The sequence below is a fragment of the Octopus sinensis genome, linkage group LG4, assembly GCF_006345805.1.
Source record: "Octopus sinensis linkage group LG4, ASM634580v1, whole genome shotgun sequence".
In the NCBI taxonomy this organism is placed as follows: domain Eukaryota; kingdom Metazoa; phylum Mollusca; class Cephalopoda; order Octopoda; family Octopodidae; genus Octopus; species Octopus sinensis.
In genome coordinates, this window is record NC_043000.1 from 46,696,422 (window position 1) to 46,712,659 (window position 16,238).

Genomic DNA, 16,238 nt, shown 5'->3' on the forward strand with positions numbered 1-16,238 from the left:
ATTATCATTATTCTTCTTCTCTTCTTCTTCTTCTTCTTATTATTATTATTATTATTACTATTTTAGCATGCCAGGTGAAATGCTTAATGATATTTCATCTGCCGCTACATTCTGAGTATAAATTAAGCTGAAGTTGACTTTGCTTTTCATCCTTTCAGAGTTGATGAAGTAAATGCTAATTAAACACCGGGGTTAATGTAATCAACTAGTTTCTTTTCACAAAATTTCAGGCCTTGTGCCTATAGTAGAAAAGATTATTATTATTATCATCATCATCATCATCATCATCATTATTGGATGAAACAGCAATGTTGTTATTTATTCAATATATTATGAAGTATTATCTCCGTAGTGTTTTTCTTAAGTTTGTATGAGTGGAATATAATTTGATGAAACAAATTTTATTACATTTAATACTGGATGTTGATAGAAAAATAAATTCCTTGTAATATGATGTAGGTAGTTCAATATCAGTGAAAATATATTAATATCATGAATGAATATAGAAAAAAGCTTTTTAGTTTTATATAATCTATTTAAGAGGAAAATAGTATTTGGTCAGACAAATTTTCATGTTTCTTCTCAAATCTTCCAAGTAAAAGCAAAGCCAAAGAGGAACCAATTGATGCTTACACAGGTTGGAATTACAGCCACTATCAAAATAGCCTGTGGGACTAGTAGGGGTGATTTTTAAACACATGGATCAATTTCACTGTATTGCACCATGGGCAAGTGTCACTTGTTATAGCTTTAGGCTGAACTAAACATTATGTGTGAAATTGGTAGATAGAAACTACACAGAAGCCTATTACACATACATACATACATACATGCATACATACATGCATGCATGCATATATATAAACATACATACATGTAAAGGAGTCCAATTTTCCTTTACAGTCATCATATGAACAGCACAGAAGTATAGTGAGAAGAACGTTGGTGCAAGGATAGCTCTTTGCTTCACACCAGTTTTTATGCCATGTGATGGTAATACTGATCTGCATGATACCTGTTTCTTTACTACCCACAGGGGGCTAAACACAGAGAGGACAAACAAGGACAGACAAACGGATTAAGTCAATTATATTGACCCCAGTGCGTAACTGGTACTTAATTTATCGACCCCGAAAGGATGAAAGGCAAAGTCGACCTCAGCGGAATTTGAACTGAGAATGTAACGGCAGACGAAATACCTATTTCTTTACTACCCACAGGAGGCTAAACACAGAGAGGACAAACAAGGACAGACAAACGGATTAAGTCAATTATATTGACCCCAGTGCGTAACTGGTACTTAATTTATCGACCCCGAAAGGATGAAAGGCAAAGTCGACCTCAGCGGAATTTGAACTCAGAACGTAGCAGCAGACGAAGTACCGCTAAGCATTTCACCTGGTGTGCTACCAATTCTGCCAGCTCGCCACCTTGCTGGTCTGCATGATACCGCTAAATATTTTATGTGGTCATGATAGAAGCAAATGATAGCAAGGAATTTCAGTGGAATGCAAAGTATTTGAAGTGCTTCCCATAGAGCTTCACAGTATTTGCTTTCAAAAGCTTTGGTTAAATTGTACATTGATATGAAACTACCATTGAGCTGACCATGTACTGAGCAGTAGATTTCTATAAATTTCTTTTTGCTTGAAAGATATGGATTATTTGTAAATGCTACATCAAGCAACTTGAACAGCTTCGTCGAGCAAAATATTTTTCTCTTCTAGATAATATTTAGGAATAAAAATAATCCAACATCCATGTCCCAAAGTAAGCATAAAAGACAACTATTAAGGCAACAGTCTTTAGGCACCAGGTACAACGAAATGATCATATTGAAAGGATGAACAATAAATGACTCCTGGGGATAACTTTCATTCTGAAGTGACACCAGGAAAGCATCATGGAAGACCACCACAGAGGTTCAAAGATGTCTTGAAGGAAAATTTTGCACATCACAGCATCCAACTAAAGGGGTTTGAAACTGTCACAAAGGATAGAAAGCAATGAAGTTCTGTCATTTTGGCTGTGAATTCTTTGAGTAAGACATAAAAGACAAGGATCACCAAAAACATCAGATTAGAGATAGATGGCCAGTCACCATCAGTGAAAGATCACTAATAGTTTCACCAAGGAATGTTAATAAATGCTTTGAAAATATATGGTTCTCTACAATCATCTGAGAACCCATGTTAGAAGAAAATGAAATAAAATAATTGAAGAGGTGGGATAATTTCTCAGAGCAAGCAAGTTCAAAACAAAAGGCAAATGTGTGTATGTGTGTGTGATTGCATAGATATTTATGTTGATATGTTTGTTTGTTTTTTGTCATCATTTGTGCAACAGTAATGTAATGTTTACATTTTCTATAAATATAACATTTATAGCTTGTCAATTTCATTGGTTTTGACTTGTGAAAGCCATTGGAATAAAAATAACTTACTTGGAAAACAAGTTAGGGTTGGCACCAACAAGTCCATCCAGTTATAGAATATTGCTTCGATAAGGCTCATCTTATCCAAACCTTATTTTAGGAAAAAGTGAATGCTAAAACTATTATTTTGATTATAATGGTGATGATGGGAATACAATAATGATATAGCTACCATTGATGATGACAATTGCAACAGTGATAGTAATTATAGCGGTGATGATGATGATGATGAGGAGGAGGAGGAGGAGGAAGAGAGAAAGAAGGAAAAGGAGTGGATGATGACGATGATGACCACAATGATAATGATGACAATAATGATGATAAGGCATATGAAAATGACAGTGTCAACGATGATGGCCATGAAGCAATGATGATGGTAGCAATGTTGTCCACCATGACGATGATAACTATGGTGATGACAATTATAATAACAACATCAATGATGATGATGATGACAATAATGATATGAATAAAAATCCTTTCTACTATAGGCACAAAGCCTGAAACTTGACGGTAGAAGACTAGTCAATTTCAGTGACCCCTGTGTATCACTGGTACTTAATTTATTGATTCTGAAAGAATGAAAGACAAAGTCGACCTCAGCGGAATTTGAACTCAGAACATAGTGACCGGCAAAATACAATTAAACATTTTGCCCAGCATGCCAATGATTCTATCAGCTTGCTGCCTTAAATAATATGAATAATAACAACACAATGATGATGATGGCTCTGTAAGAAATTTCCTTCACAACCACATGGTTCCATGTTCAGTCCCACTGTGTGGCATCTTGGGCAAGTGTCTTCTACTATAGCTGCAGGCTGATCAAAGACTTGTGAGTGGATTTGGCAGAAGGAAACTGAAAGAAGACCATAGTGTGTGTATATATATATATATATGTATATACATATACACACATATATATATATATATATATATATATATGTATGTATATATATATGGATGTGAGTGTATGTTTGTGTGTTTGTTTGTTTGTGTGTGTGCTTGTTTGTGTGTCTTTGTGTCTGTGTTTGTCCACCACCATTAGACTCCAGCATGGCGACAGTAAAATTGACTGAAACAAGTAAAAGAAAAGAGATAAATGATAATTAAAATTTAATTGCTTTAACAATCCTGTTATCAAAGTCTCGTTTACATGAATTTGTGTAATTTAGTTTTACTCATGAGCTTACAAATGAATATTCCATATCATGATATTACTGGGAAATTATCTCTTTTCAAAGGTTGCAAACTGTCACCTAAAAACGTGCAATGTGTCACTGTTGAAAAGCATATTATAGATTAGTTCTCAATCACTGTACTAGGTTGGTTTGCCCAACATAAATGAAATGAAACCAAAGCTTTCAGTAACACATTTAGAATAGAAACACTCTTAGAATGGATAGCAGGTCTACTTCTGCAGTTATAGCCCAAAGATTTTAGCCAACCAATTCGGTGTATCAGTGGTACTAATTCTGTTGACTACAAACAGATGAAAAATGATGGAGTATTATAAAAATGTAAAGACCCCGTTTGGTCATGAATAACCCTGGGATTGCACCTAGAAATTTTCTCTCCAAGGCACAAGTCCAGGAAAGGTTGTTTATGGAAGACCAGCAGTCACCCATGCGTACCAGCCTGCCTCTCTATACTACTGACGTTATCCAAGGGAAAGACAAAAGCTGATACAGCTTGGCACTAGTGACATTGCAACACATTTCTACAGCTGAGTGAACTGGAGCAATATGAAATAACGTTTCTTGCTCAAGAACACAAAGCACACAGCCTGACCTGGGAATCGAACTCACTACCTCATGATTGTGAGCCTAACACTCCAGCCACTGAGTCATCCACCTTCTATAACAAGGCATATATTCAGAATGGCAATTTCTCTCATTACACTGTGTATGTCTGTAAACCCAAGCCAATGAGAAATTTCTATAAAATAATTCAACTTGCTTTCTTCACAACAGCCAACAACAATGAATCAATAACAAGCAATTGTTCACTCACTTGATCTGCAAGAATTACCAGTTAACTCTTTCTGAAATGATATTCTAGGTGTTTAAAAAGAGGAAGAAAAGTTTAGATAATGTGGTGCTAGAGAAACCTTAAATATGAGACCAGGCTAATCAGAGCTGGAATGTCTTTGATCTTATGTATGCTCCAGCATGGCAAAGCAACAAGAACAACATATGCTACAACTAAATCATTGTCTGTTTTTGTCACTGGCATCATCGTTGTTGTTGGTGGCAGTGTTAGTGGTGTTTTGATGGTGGCATTGATGGTGGCGGTGTGGCAGTCAGCAGTGGCGTTATTGATGGTGGTGGTGGTGGTGGTGGTGGTGGTGGTATCAGTGGTGGCAATGGCATTGGCATCATTGTCGTCATCAGCGTCAGTGTCATCGTTTGTTGTCAGCATCGTCATCATCATCATCACTAACAGCCACCTCTGCCACCACCAGCCACCTCCACCGCCACCAGCCACCTCTACCACCACCACCAGCCACAACCATTTTAATTTCTTTTATTCTTTTATTGACTTCACTCATTGAAATACATCCACGCTGGGGCACCAGATTCATAGTTTCCCTAAGTCAGATCAACATTATTTGTTATAATCATTTGTACCCCATATTTATTTTATCAATCTCTAATTGTAGAACCACTAAGTTACAGGAGAGAAAGGAATGTTGCACAAATAAAAACTAATTCTTAGATTGATAAATACAAATATAAACAAAGTGATGGACACAGAAACACACCCACAGATAAATACACATACACACATGCAGGTACATGCTCACACAGACACATATACACACATGCACACACACGCACACACACACAATGTGTGTTAATGTACATATTTTATGTTTAATCACACATAAAATAGTCTGCTCATTTAAGAAACTAGTCTGGATATAAACAACAAAATCGTTAAAAACAGTAGCAAAAGTGACATCAAAAATGAACCAAGAAGATTATGTAAGGTAGCCTGATCTAAAATATCAGCTAAATTTCTCTCACTTTGTACTCGTATTGAATAAAAGTTGGGATAAATATAGTTGGAATGTAATTGACCATAGTGGTGCTCGGTAATGGGTTACACAAATGTGTTGTGATATTATTACTGGTTCTTTGCACTGTGTGTTCAAATCTCACTGGAGTTTGTTTTGCGTTTTATCTTTTCTAAAGGTCAATAAAATAAAGTACCAGCGCAGGGCAGCAGATTGCTGGAAATATAAGAACATTGGAAGAAGTACCTTGCAGTACATGTTTCAGCTCTTTGCATTCTTGGTTTCTTGTGGAGGCACATGGCTTAGTGGTTAGAGCAGCGGACTCACAGTTGAGGGATTGCGGGTTCAAATCTCAGACCGGGAGATGTGTGTGGGTTTATGAGCGAAACACCAAAGCTCCACGTGGCTCCGGCAGAAGGTAATGGCAAAATTCTGCTGATTCTTTCACCACAACTTTCTCTCACTCTTTCCTCCTGCATCCTGCAGCTCACCAGCGATGAACTGGTGTCCCATCCAGGTGGGGAACCTATTCACCAAGGAAACCGGGAACTGGCCCTATGAGCCAGGCGTGGCTCAAGAAGGAACAATTCTTGGTTTCTTGGCTGTTAGACTTAATCTATCACCCATATTCACAAAACTACCTAGTTATGAAGTGCCATGAGCAGAGTCCACTCAATTGTAAGTATTCAGGTCTGGCCTCTAGTTTGAGAAGAACTTCTAGCTGCCCTCTTCTCCACCAGAAGAAGGGTCATAAAGGCTTTCTTTCCTTCTCTGACTTAAACAACAAAATAAACAATAACAAAAACAGCAATATATTATTCAAATGATTTTAAAATTGGTCATTATTAGTCTGAACAAATTTTACAGCAAAGCAAGGGCAATTATCTTGCAATGAATGTGGTGTTTTATGAGATTAATTAGATTTAGATATTAACTAATAAATTGATAATTAAAACATCAAGTTATTTTAAAGGATATAATATTTCTCACCCAATTCCTTTCTTAGCAATATCTTCCCAATTGCACATTTGTGATAAACTTTCTAGTTAGTTTAGTCAATGCACAGAATGAAGATACATAATTTAATTTACCTGGCAAATATTAATTAGTGGAACACAAGTAAAATGCTGTAGATATCTTCCAAATGTGTTTAGGCCAAGATTGGTTCTCTTCATGATTGGAATCTATTCAAAATAAACAATTGGCATTAATTGCATCTGCTTCTATAGACATAGGCATTTTCTGCAACATCCATCTACTACTTTGTGGTGTATTGTTGCAGAATGATGTGATCATCTGCCTTTTAAATTATCACTGCACTGCTGCCGCTGCCACCATCACCACCACCACCACCATACTCATTATCATTATCCTTCCTCATTACTATCATCATCCTTATCATACTTATCATCATCACCATCAACCATTGTAGAAAATGGGCATTGGGTTGTGAATGCAATGTATATATATATATATTTATATATATATATACACACACACACACACACACACATATATATATATATCAATGTCCATTCAGTTTTATGTGAAACTCTGTGTGGTATCGTCACACTGTCCACGCTATTCAGCTGCAGCCCACTATGAACCACCAGAGCAAATGCAATCAACAAGACATGAATGCCTACATTTGCAAACATACACATGCCTACGTGCACACATACATGGCTTCTTATATGTATGTATGCTTGCAGAGATATAACCTTCTAATAAGTACGGTTGACTTATTCATGTATAAGCATTTCAAAAGCGGAATGAATTGGTTTACTGAGAGAAAGAGTTTATACTTAACATTTTGGGCAGGACTCTTCATCTGTGTGCAATGTTTTCTAATGGCATATGCATGATATGTGGTTAAGATTCTCATGTTGTAACCATGTGACTTTGAGTTCTATCCTAAAGCATGATAGCTTTTGGCAAGTGATATATATATAATATGAGGGAATATTATTCCAAACTTACAGGGAAAATTTCAATTTAGAAATACTAAATCAAATTTCACAAAGTATAATATATATATAAATTAGAAAAAAAACACCTTTTATCAATTCAATAAGATATATATATATTTATGTATTGGCTTATGTTTGTCACTGCTTGATTTGCCTAATAGTGGTTTTATCTCTAATTTAATATAATATAATATATTTATACTATAAAATTGGATTTAATCCTAAATCTAATTTTTCCCTGTAAGTTTGGATTTATTCCCTAATATTATTATATATATATATATATAATATATATATATATACTATATCCCTGGATTCATTGATGCTTTGGGAGTGAATTTAGTAAATGGAAACTGTGTGGAAACTTATTGAATACATGTATATCTGTGTGTATGTGTGTGTGTACGTGTGTGTGTGTGTGAGAGTCTATGCATTTGTGTATGCTCCCCAACCACTTGACAACTCATGTTCTTTTGTTTTTTTACATTCTCGTAACTTAGCAATTTGGCAAAACAGATCATTTGAATAAAAATTAGACTTAAAACAAAATAAGTACTTCGATGTATTTGTTCAACTAACCCTGGTGTCCTAGCATAGTTGCAGTTCAATGACTGAAAGCTTGTAATGTAAACAATAAAAGATATATACATATAAATACATACATACATAAAATACACAATCTTTCTTCTGTTTTCACAGCTATATTGCATTTGAAATATTACTTTCTTGCCTGTAGTATGTATATATATATATATATATATATATATATATATATATATATATATTCTGAATTTATGTAAATGTTTATAGAATAATATATTGGTTGAATAAAGTTAAAATATGGTCCAGTTTACACATTTTTTATTATGGTATTTTAAAAAATATAAATCTATTTACAATGTTTAAGTGTGTTAAACATTGCAAAAATATTTTTTAATGTTCATAAAGTTCAATTAGCACTTTCATACGTTCGTAGTAATCATCAGATTTCAACATGTATTTAACTGACAGTTGAGTTATTGACAACTGTAGTAAAATGACTGACTTCTTTCTTTTTTTACCTCTTAGAAGGGTTCAACAAGCCAAATTTTGGAAATACAGTTTTGACCAATCCACATGCAGCTTAAACATCATGGTTTGCCAGGTGTACTGATATCACTGGTATAAATCCTGCTTTTATTTTAACCAAACTGCATGTGGTTTACATGTAATAGTTTTATGAGTAAACTTAGTTGGTTTTGTTCGTTTTTATTTCAATTGGTATGAGCCTTCTGTAATTTGTTTATATTCATATATTAAAGATATTCTTTAAACCACATCATTAACTGGTTGTTATATCATTATTGTTATTTCCGTTCAGAACAGGTTTGAACATTTTAATAAACCATTTTTGTTTTATCTTTCTTCCAACCTTACTTGTGTCATGTAGTTTGTGGGAAGGAAAAATTAGAAACATTTTCTGACCACATGTTTCTATGTGTTTTGCTCAATGGAATTTGGTAAACATTAGTGTTCTGGATTTTTTGTCTGTGGACTCATGAGCATTCTGATGATGCATTCCTCATCTCACTAATATATAGTTCCTTGCAATTCTGGCATTTAATGCAGTAGATCAAATTTCTGCTTTTGCAGTTCATATCTGCATTTGCGAAAATCTGAATTCTTACTAAATGTAGATATTTACATACATATACACTTGAACACATGCATGTGCATGAGTGGATGAATAGACAGGGAGTTGTGTACTTGTATGTAGGGGAGGGGAAAGAGAGTGGGAATGAGAAAGAGAAAGAGGATGCAGAAAAAATTGGGGAGAATTAAGAGAGGGCTATGTTAGAAGGCTAAACACATGTTGAACTGTACTCAAAGAGAAGCAAGTATCAACAAGAATGGTATTATATATTTAAAAATTTAGTCATATAGGTGCAGGCATAGTTGCATAGTAAGTACTTGTTTCCTGACCACATTGTTCTGAGTTCAGTCCCACTGCATGGCGCCTTAGGCAAGTGTCTTCTACTATAGCCTTGGCACAACCAAAGCCTAGCAAATGGATTTGGTAGATGGAAACTGAAAGAAGCTTGTCATGCATGTGTATTTAGGTGTGTGTGTTCATGTGTGCATGCATATGTGTATACGTCTTTGTATCTGTGTCCCCCACCATCACAACTTGATAACCTGTGTTGATGTGTCTACATCCTCAAGACTTAGCAGTTCAGAAAAAGAGACCAATAGAATAAGTGCCAGGCTTAAGAAAACAGTACTAGGGTTGATTCATGCAACTAAAATTTCTTCAGGTTGCCACAGCATGGCCACAGTTTAATGACTGAAAGAAGTAAACGAAAAAGGTAAAAGAAAGATACAATCTGTGCTGCTTATATTAAGCAATTAGAATATATCAAGACTTTTAGAAAACTTGCTTCTGTGGTTTTCTATGCTTGCTTCAGTTGGACGAATATGTTATTTGAGGCATTAGTTAACAACCCATTCTTGATACAAACACTTGTCAGTTTTTCAGGTAAAGAACCATTCATTCCACATAGCTTCTTTGAAGCCATGAATTGCTTGGACAATTTGTTGACAGAAGAAATTGGCAAAAACATCATCCAACTTGTTCCTGTTCAATAAATTGTACATACAAACAATCACACAGGTACAGCACATGAGCACACATACATACACACACTCATGTGTGTGTGTATGTGTGTGTATGTATATATATATATATATATATATATATATATATATAATATATATATATATATATATATAGAAAACCCACTAGAATGGAGCAAGCGCTAATCCGAATGATATGATATATATGTAAAAAATGTAATATATAATATATCTACAAATATGAACCATCTGATCTGATTACCTCAATTTTTCTATATATATATATATATATATATATATATATATATATATATATATATATATATATGTATATATATATATATATATATATATGACAGGCTTATTTCAGTTTCCATCTACCCAATCCACTCATAGGGCTTTGGTTGGCCAAAGGCTATAGTAGAAGACACTGTGTAGCCCAAGTTGCTACACAGTGGGACTGAACCTGGAACCATGTGGTTGAGAAGCAAGCTTCTTACCATGCAGCCATGCCTGTATATATATATATATATATATATATATATATATAATATATATATATATATATATATATATATATATATATATATATATATACATACATACATACATACACACACACACACATATAGTATTCTGTAAATCATACTTAACATGGATAAAGTGTGGAAAACAACACAACTGCAGTATTCATCTCAAGACAGCATCTCATATAGATATGTTGGGGTGAGAAGCACAGAAGAATATCAGCAGCAAAATGAAAAGTATCTTCTGATATAGAAAAATATGCAGTGAAACTAAACCCAAAACTGCTAACTATAAGTTTGGTATATTTTCTATATGGCTGTAGTACCACACACACACACACAAGGACCTTACCTTTTTCTCTGCAGTTTGTATATATTTTCTTTCATATAATGAACCTATGCTACCTTTCTTTGTTGGATCTTTGCTTATGAAGCATGTTTAAGAATAATTTTGGTTTCCTCAAACAACCAGTGCTTATACAAACAAATTATTGTTTATCCCCTTACATGCCTTTTGAGATTGTCATTGTATAACCACTTCAAGACATGACTTGGTTCCCATCATGCATCCCAGCACTCACAGTAATTGGTGAACTCATTAATTTTGTCTCATCATCTCATTAGGAATTTGTCTCATAAAATGGAACCGTTTTAAAAACTAGGGACCAAGGACTATTAGCCTTTTTCCAGAATGTAATTCAAACTTTTCATATGTTAATATCATATGACACTAAACCACATATTTATTAGTGAGGGTAAGTACTTTTTGTTTGAAGGTGGACGGATGACATGCAAAGTGGAATTCCAACAGGATATAGTTATCCAAACTCTGACTAATGAACATACAGTCTCATCTCTGTGTCATTGTATTGCAATGACAAAGACCTCCACTCTCTCTACCTATGTTGTGTTCTGTCTAAATCATCAAGCCCCACACTACCAGAACTTTCTAATATCAATATACCCAGTTTTTTCACCACAGAATTTCAGAATTCTGAAATTCTCCTTTTTTCCATACAAATGCCTTTCTTGAAGATGCTGAGTTGCAATGTTGTTGAGTGAAATGCTAATGACATCTACCACAGTTTTTGAGGGCCTTCACTAATGCTCCACCATCAGTAATATATATGCCATTAATATTCCTCCAAACCCATCTAATGTCAAAAAAGACTGACCTTTGCCCATGCATGCAAATCTCTTTTCCCTGTCACATCAATGTTTATACAAAGTGGAATGCATTAAATTGGGCCAATGGAGCTTGGCACATGCATCATTGCAAATGTTATCATAAAATCACAGTTCAGTTTAATCCAATGAAATTATACACAAGTGTCTTGATCCTAAGGAACTTTACAATACAGTGTCTGGAAAGGAAAAAAAGACCACCACTTTGCATTCTGATATTCCATTTCAGTTCATGTATAATACAAATTTTTTTTTTCAAGAAGAACTAAGTTACATTACAGTTTCCACAGAATAGACTTTACTATATCTAGTAAAGCTCAATGATTACTTTCAAATCTGCATTTTGTATGATTCTGTACGTGAGAAAATTTTTCAGTGTTTTAGACAGTAATTCTAATAAGTCTAACTAAATACACCTCTTTCTTTATATTATGTTACTAAAGAAAACCAGAGAATAGCATACAGGAAGTGATAAATAGTTCCTTAAATCTTTAGTAATCATGGTGTACAAAAATATTAGGTTGTGCAATTTTTTTTACTCATGATGAAAGTATGAGCGCACTGAATATATAATAAGTATAATTATTCCATACAGTATTATTTTAGGCACTGGTTGGAAAATGTATGCACATGTGCACAGCTTAGAGGGAATAGTGCAGAGAGATATTTTTTCCAGGATTTAATTGACCATAATTATGGGTGCACATTATACATGAGTGCATTCATAAATATGCATACACACACACAAATATGTATATACACTTACAAATTTGTAAGAACATACATATAAGTATAAAATCATAGATGCATCTATACACTGATGTGTGTATGAGTGTGTGCATATATATAAATACAGACAGATATTTATACACACACACACACACACACACACACATACAAATATATATACACTTACAAATATATAAATCTAAACTTACAAATACTTAAAACACAGATGCATCTATACACACGTGTGTGTATGAGTGTGTGCATACATAAAAATACAGACAGATATTTATGCACACACACACACATTTGTATTTACTGAAGGGAAAGAAACAAAAGAAAGAGATGAGAAAAGAGGCACTATCAAAGTGAAGCAGAGAAGTGAATGGAAAATGAACAAAAAAGGAGAGAGAGAGAGAGAAATTGGAAGATAGAAGCTGGTATATTGGCTTGTATATCAGTTCATGTTTAGTATAACCAAATAGAGTAGAAACAGTGGAGAAGACAGAGGAAGACAAAGATGAGAGAAAAAGATATGTGGTAAATGTTCAGTTGATATACAAATTATAAATGAGAAAATACATAAAGGGGAAAGACGTAGTTTGGGCTGCAAAGCATATTTGAATAATTAAACATAAGGAAAGATGAGTAGATGCTTTAGTATAGGGACAAAACATGTGCTTGTTAGTGTGTGTGTGTGTGGAAAAAGAAATGCAAAATTTATAATATTATGTTGGTTGAAACAGGAAAATGGATGATATTAAGTATACTATAAATTTATCTATATATCTATCTCTCTCACACACATATATATAGATATATATACACACACACACACAAACATACATATATATATACATATATACACACACACATATATACATATATATATATATATATATATATATACACACACACACATACACACATATAATATATATATATATATATATATACAGACATGCAGGAAGTAAATAGACACCTTTAATTTTCAAAATCTTTTATTTAATACACAAAGTGAACAATTGAAATGCAATCGATAGATAGGACTACCTCCTTTAGTATTTAGTTGACATTCCCTTTGCAGTTTTTACTTCAGAAACTCTTTTTGGCATTGAACTGGTGAGCTTTGTGATTGTCTCCTGTGGAATTTCTGCCCACTTTTCACACAACAATAGAAACAATTCATCTTTAGATTTAAGTTTCTGTCAAGTTTTTCGTATAGCTCTATTTAGTATGCTCCAAAGATTTTCAATTGGGTTCATGTCAGGAGATTGATTTGGCCAACGAAGCTTTTTCATCCCATTTTCAGTCAGCCATTGTTAATTTTTTTTGCTGTATGGTATGGAGTCCCATCTTCCATGAATTAAAATTTATTTTTCGTTATGTTATCGCGTGAACACATTGGAAGTAGTCCTTGCTTAAGTATTTCGATGTATTTTTCAGACCATTGCTGGTAACAGCTCTCCATACCATTACAGAGATACTGCCATGTTTCACAGTTGGTTGGATTCGTTTCAAATCAAATTCTTGATTGGGAAGCCTCCAGACCCAAACACGTCCACTGTCTGAAAATAATGCAAATCTGGGTTCATCTGAGAAAATCACTCAATCCTAAAATGAACTGGATTTTTCTGGCATCTCATTTCTTTATTTTCGTGATATTAATTGGTTGAAGGAGAGGTTTTCTTCTAGCAGTTCTTCCATAATATCCAAGCTTATGCAGATATGTAACACACGTTCTTGGACTAACTACTAACTGCTTTGCAATGTCAGAAGCCTTTGAATGGGGTTCGTTTTCCACAATTCTCTTCAAACCGCGAAGCTTCCTTTCCAAGAGACCAGGTCAATTCTTTTGATTCTTTTCCTTGTCTTTTGAATTGCACTATAATTCTATTAACTGTAGCAAGAGGAATTTGAAGATTTTGGGCAATTTTCCACTGGCTAAGACCAGTCTCAGATTGCCCGGCAATATGACCTCTTTGAAAATCTGACAGCTCTGCTGAATTTTTTGTGTGTGGCATGTTTACTCTTCACAAATATTTAATATAATGGCACCTGGAATGAAAAAGAATAATTACCTTGTAAATTCTACACCACTGAAAACATATTAAGATGCTTAGATAACAAATTTCTATTTACTATATCTATTTACTTCCTGCATATCTATATATATATATATTTATTATTATTATTAATAATAATAATAATAATAAAATATAATAATATAATAATATTAATAATGATAATGATAATGATAATAATAATAATAATAATAATAATAATAATAATAATGATAATAATAATAATAATAATAGTAGGGAATATAATTCCAAAATTTACAGGGAAAAATTCAATTTAACAATTTTAAATCAAATTTCACAATATATAATATATGTATATAATTTAGAGAAAAACCTCTCTATTAAACAATTCAATAAAGAAAGGTGTTATTCACACCATATAGAAAACATATACTATAAAAAAAACTTATTCTAAAAATCAATAAAGTGCAATACTATTTACTCTTTACTATTTAATGTACTTTATTGATTTTTAGAATAAGGTTTTTTTATATAGTATATGTTTACTATATGGTGTAAATAACATCTTCTTTATTGAATTGTTTAACAGATTTTCTCTAAATTATATGCTATATATATATTATGCATATATATATATATATTATACTAGCAATAAAGGGTTTAGCAACGAATTGCCTTACCACATACCGAATTTAGAAATAGCAGTCAAAGAGTTATAGCTATTTCTTCTACTAAAAGGGAGATCTCAGTAAAAACAGCAATTGGAAGGCAGACACAAACAGTAAGAGAGAATGAATTGACGGCAATCTATCATACAATTTTAAGTTATCTACGGACGTACGTTTCGAATCAAGTTTTTAGGAAGCATAAGAATTAAATATTAAATATTACATAATTCTATCTCACAAAACTTCTTTTCTCTTCAGCGTAGAATACTATAATCTAAATGATTATATATTGAATTTATATATATATACATATAAATACAAAAATGGGACAATAACGCAAAACATCCAGACAGTTAGGTGAAACAAAAAAGGGACAACAAAATATTCAGACAGACACTACAAGGAAAACAAGGACAGACCATTCAGAGTTTTCTATCCTCAATCGAGTTCCAGATTATCTTCACAATTTCAGCTGGTTATACTCAAGATTGCTCCAATCTGGCCAGCCCCAAGGAAAAAAATAAGCTAAGAGCATTAGATTCCTTGGAAGAAATCAGCGAATGTATACAAAAACAAGTACAGAAAAAAGAAAACAGAGAAATGTTACACAAATACAAATACAATTAACAGGACATAACAACAGGTGTCTTATGGGAAGAGATAGACAGATAAATAGACAAAGAGATAGCTTGATACATGTATGCAATTACAGACATACTCATATATACAAATATACATACATAGACATGTATACAGAAACAAATATATATGCATATATATACGTATAACACCCACACCCACACACGTACATACACATGTATATGAAACAGTTTGTTCATATTTAAATTATGTATTTCATTATATTAATTATATAATTATATAGATGCCAATGTCTGTATTTTAATTGTGCAAACAGCTGTAGGACTTAAAATGAAATTTTGAAATATCAGTGAATTCTTTGGTTTTTACCATTTCAAGTATGTGTGTGTGTGTGTATGAATTTCTTGGTTCACAAAGAAGCAATAAGTTACATGACTCAATAAAAAAAGAT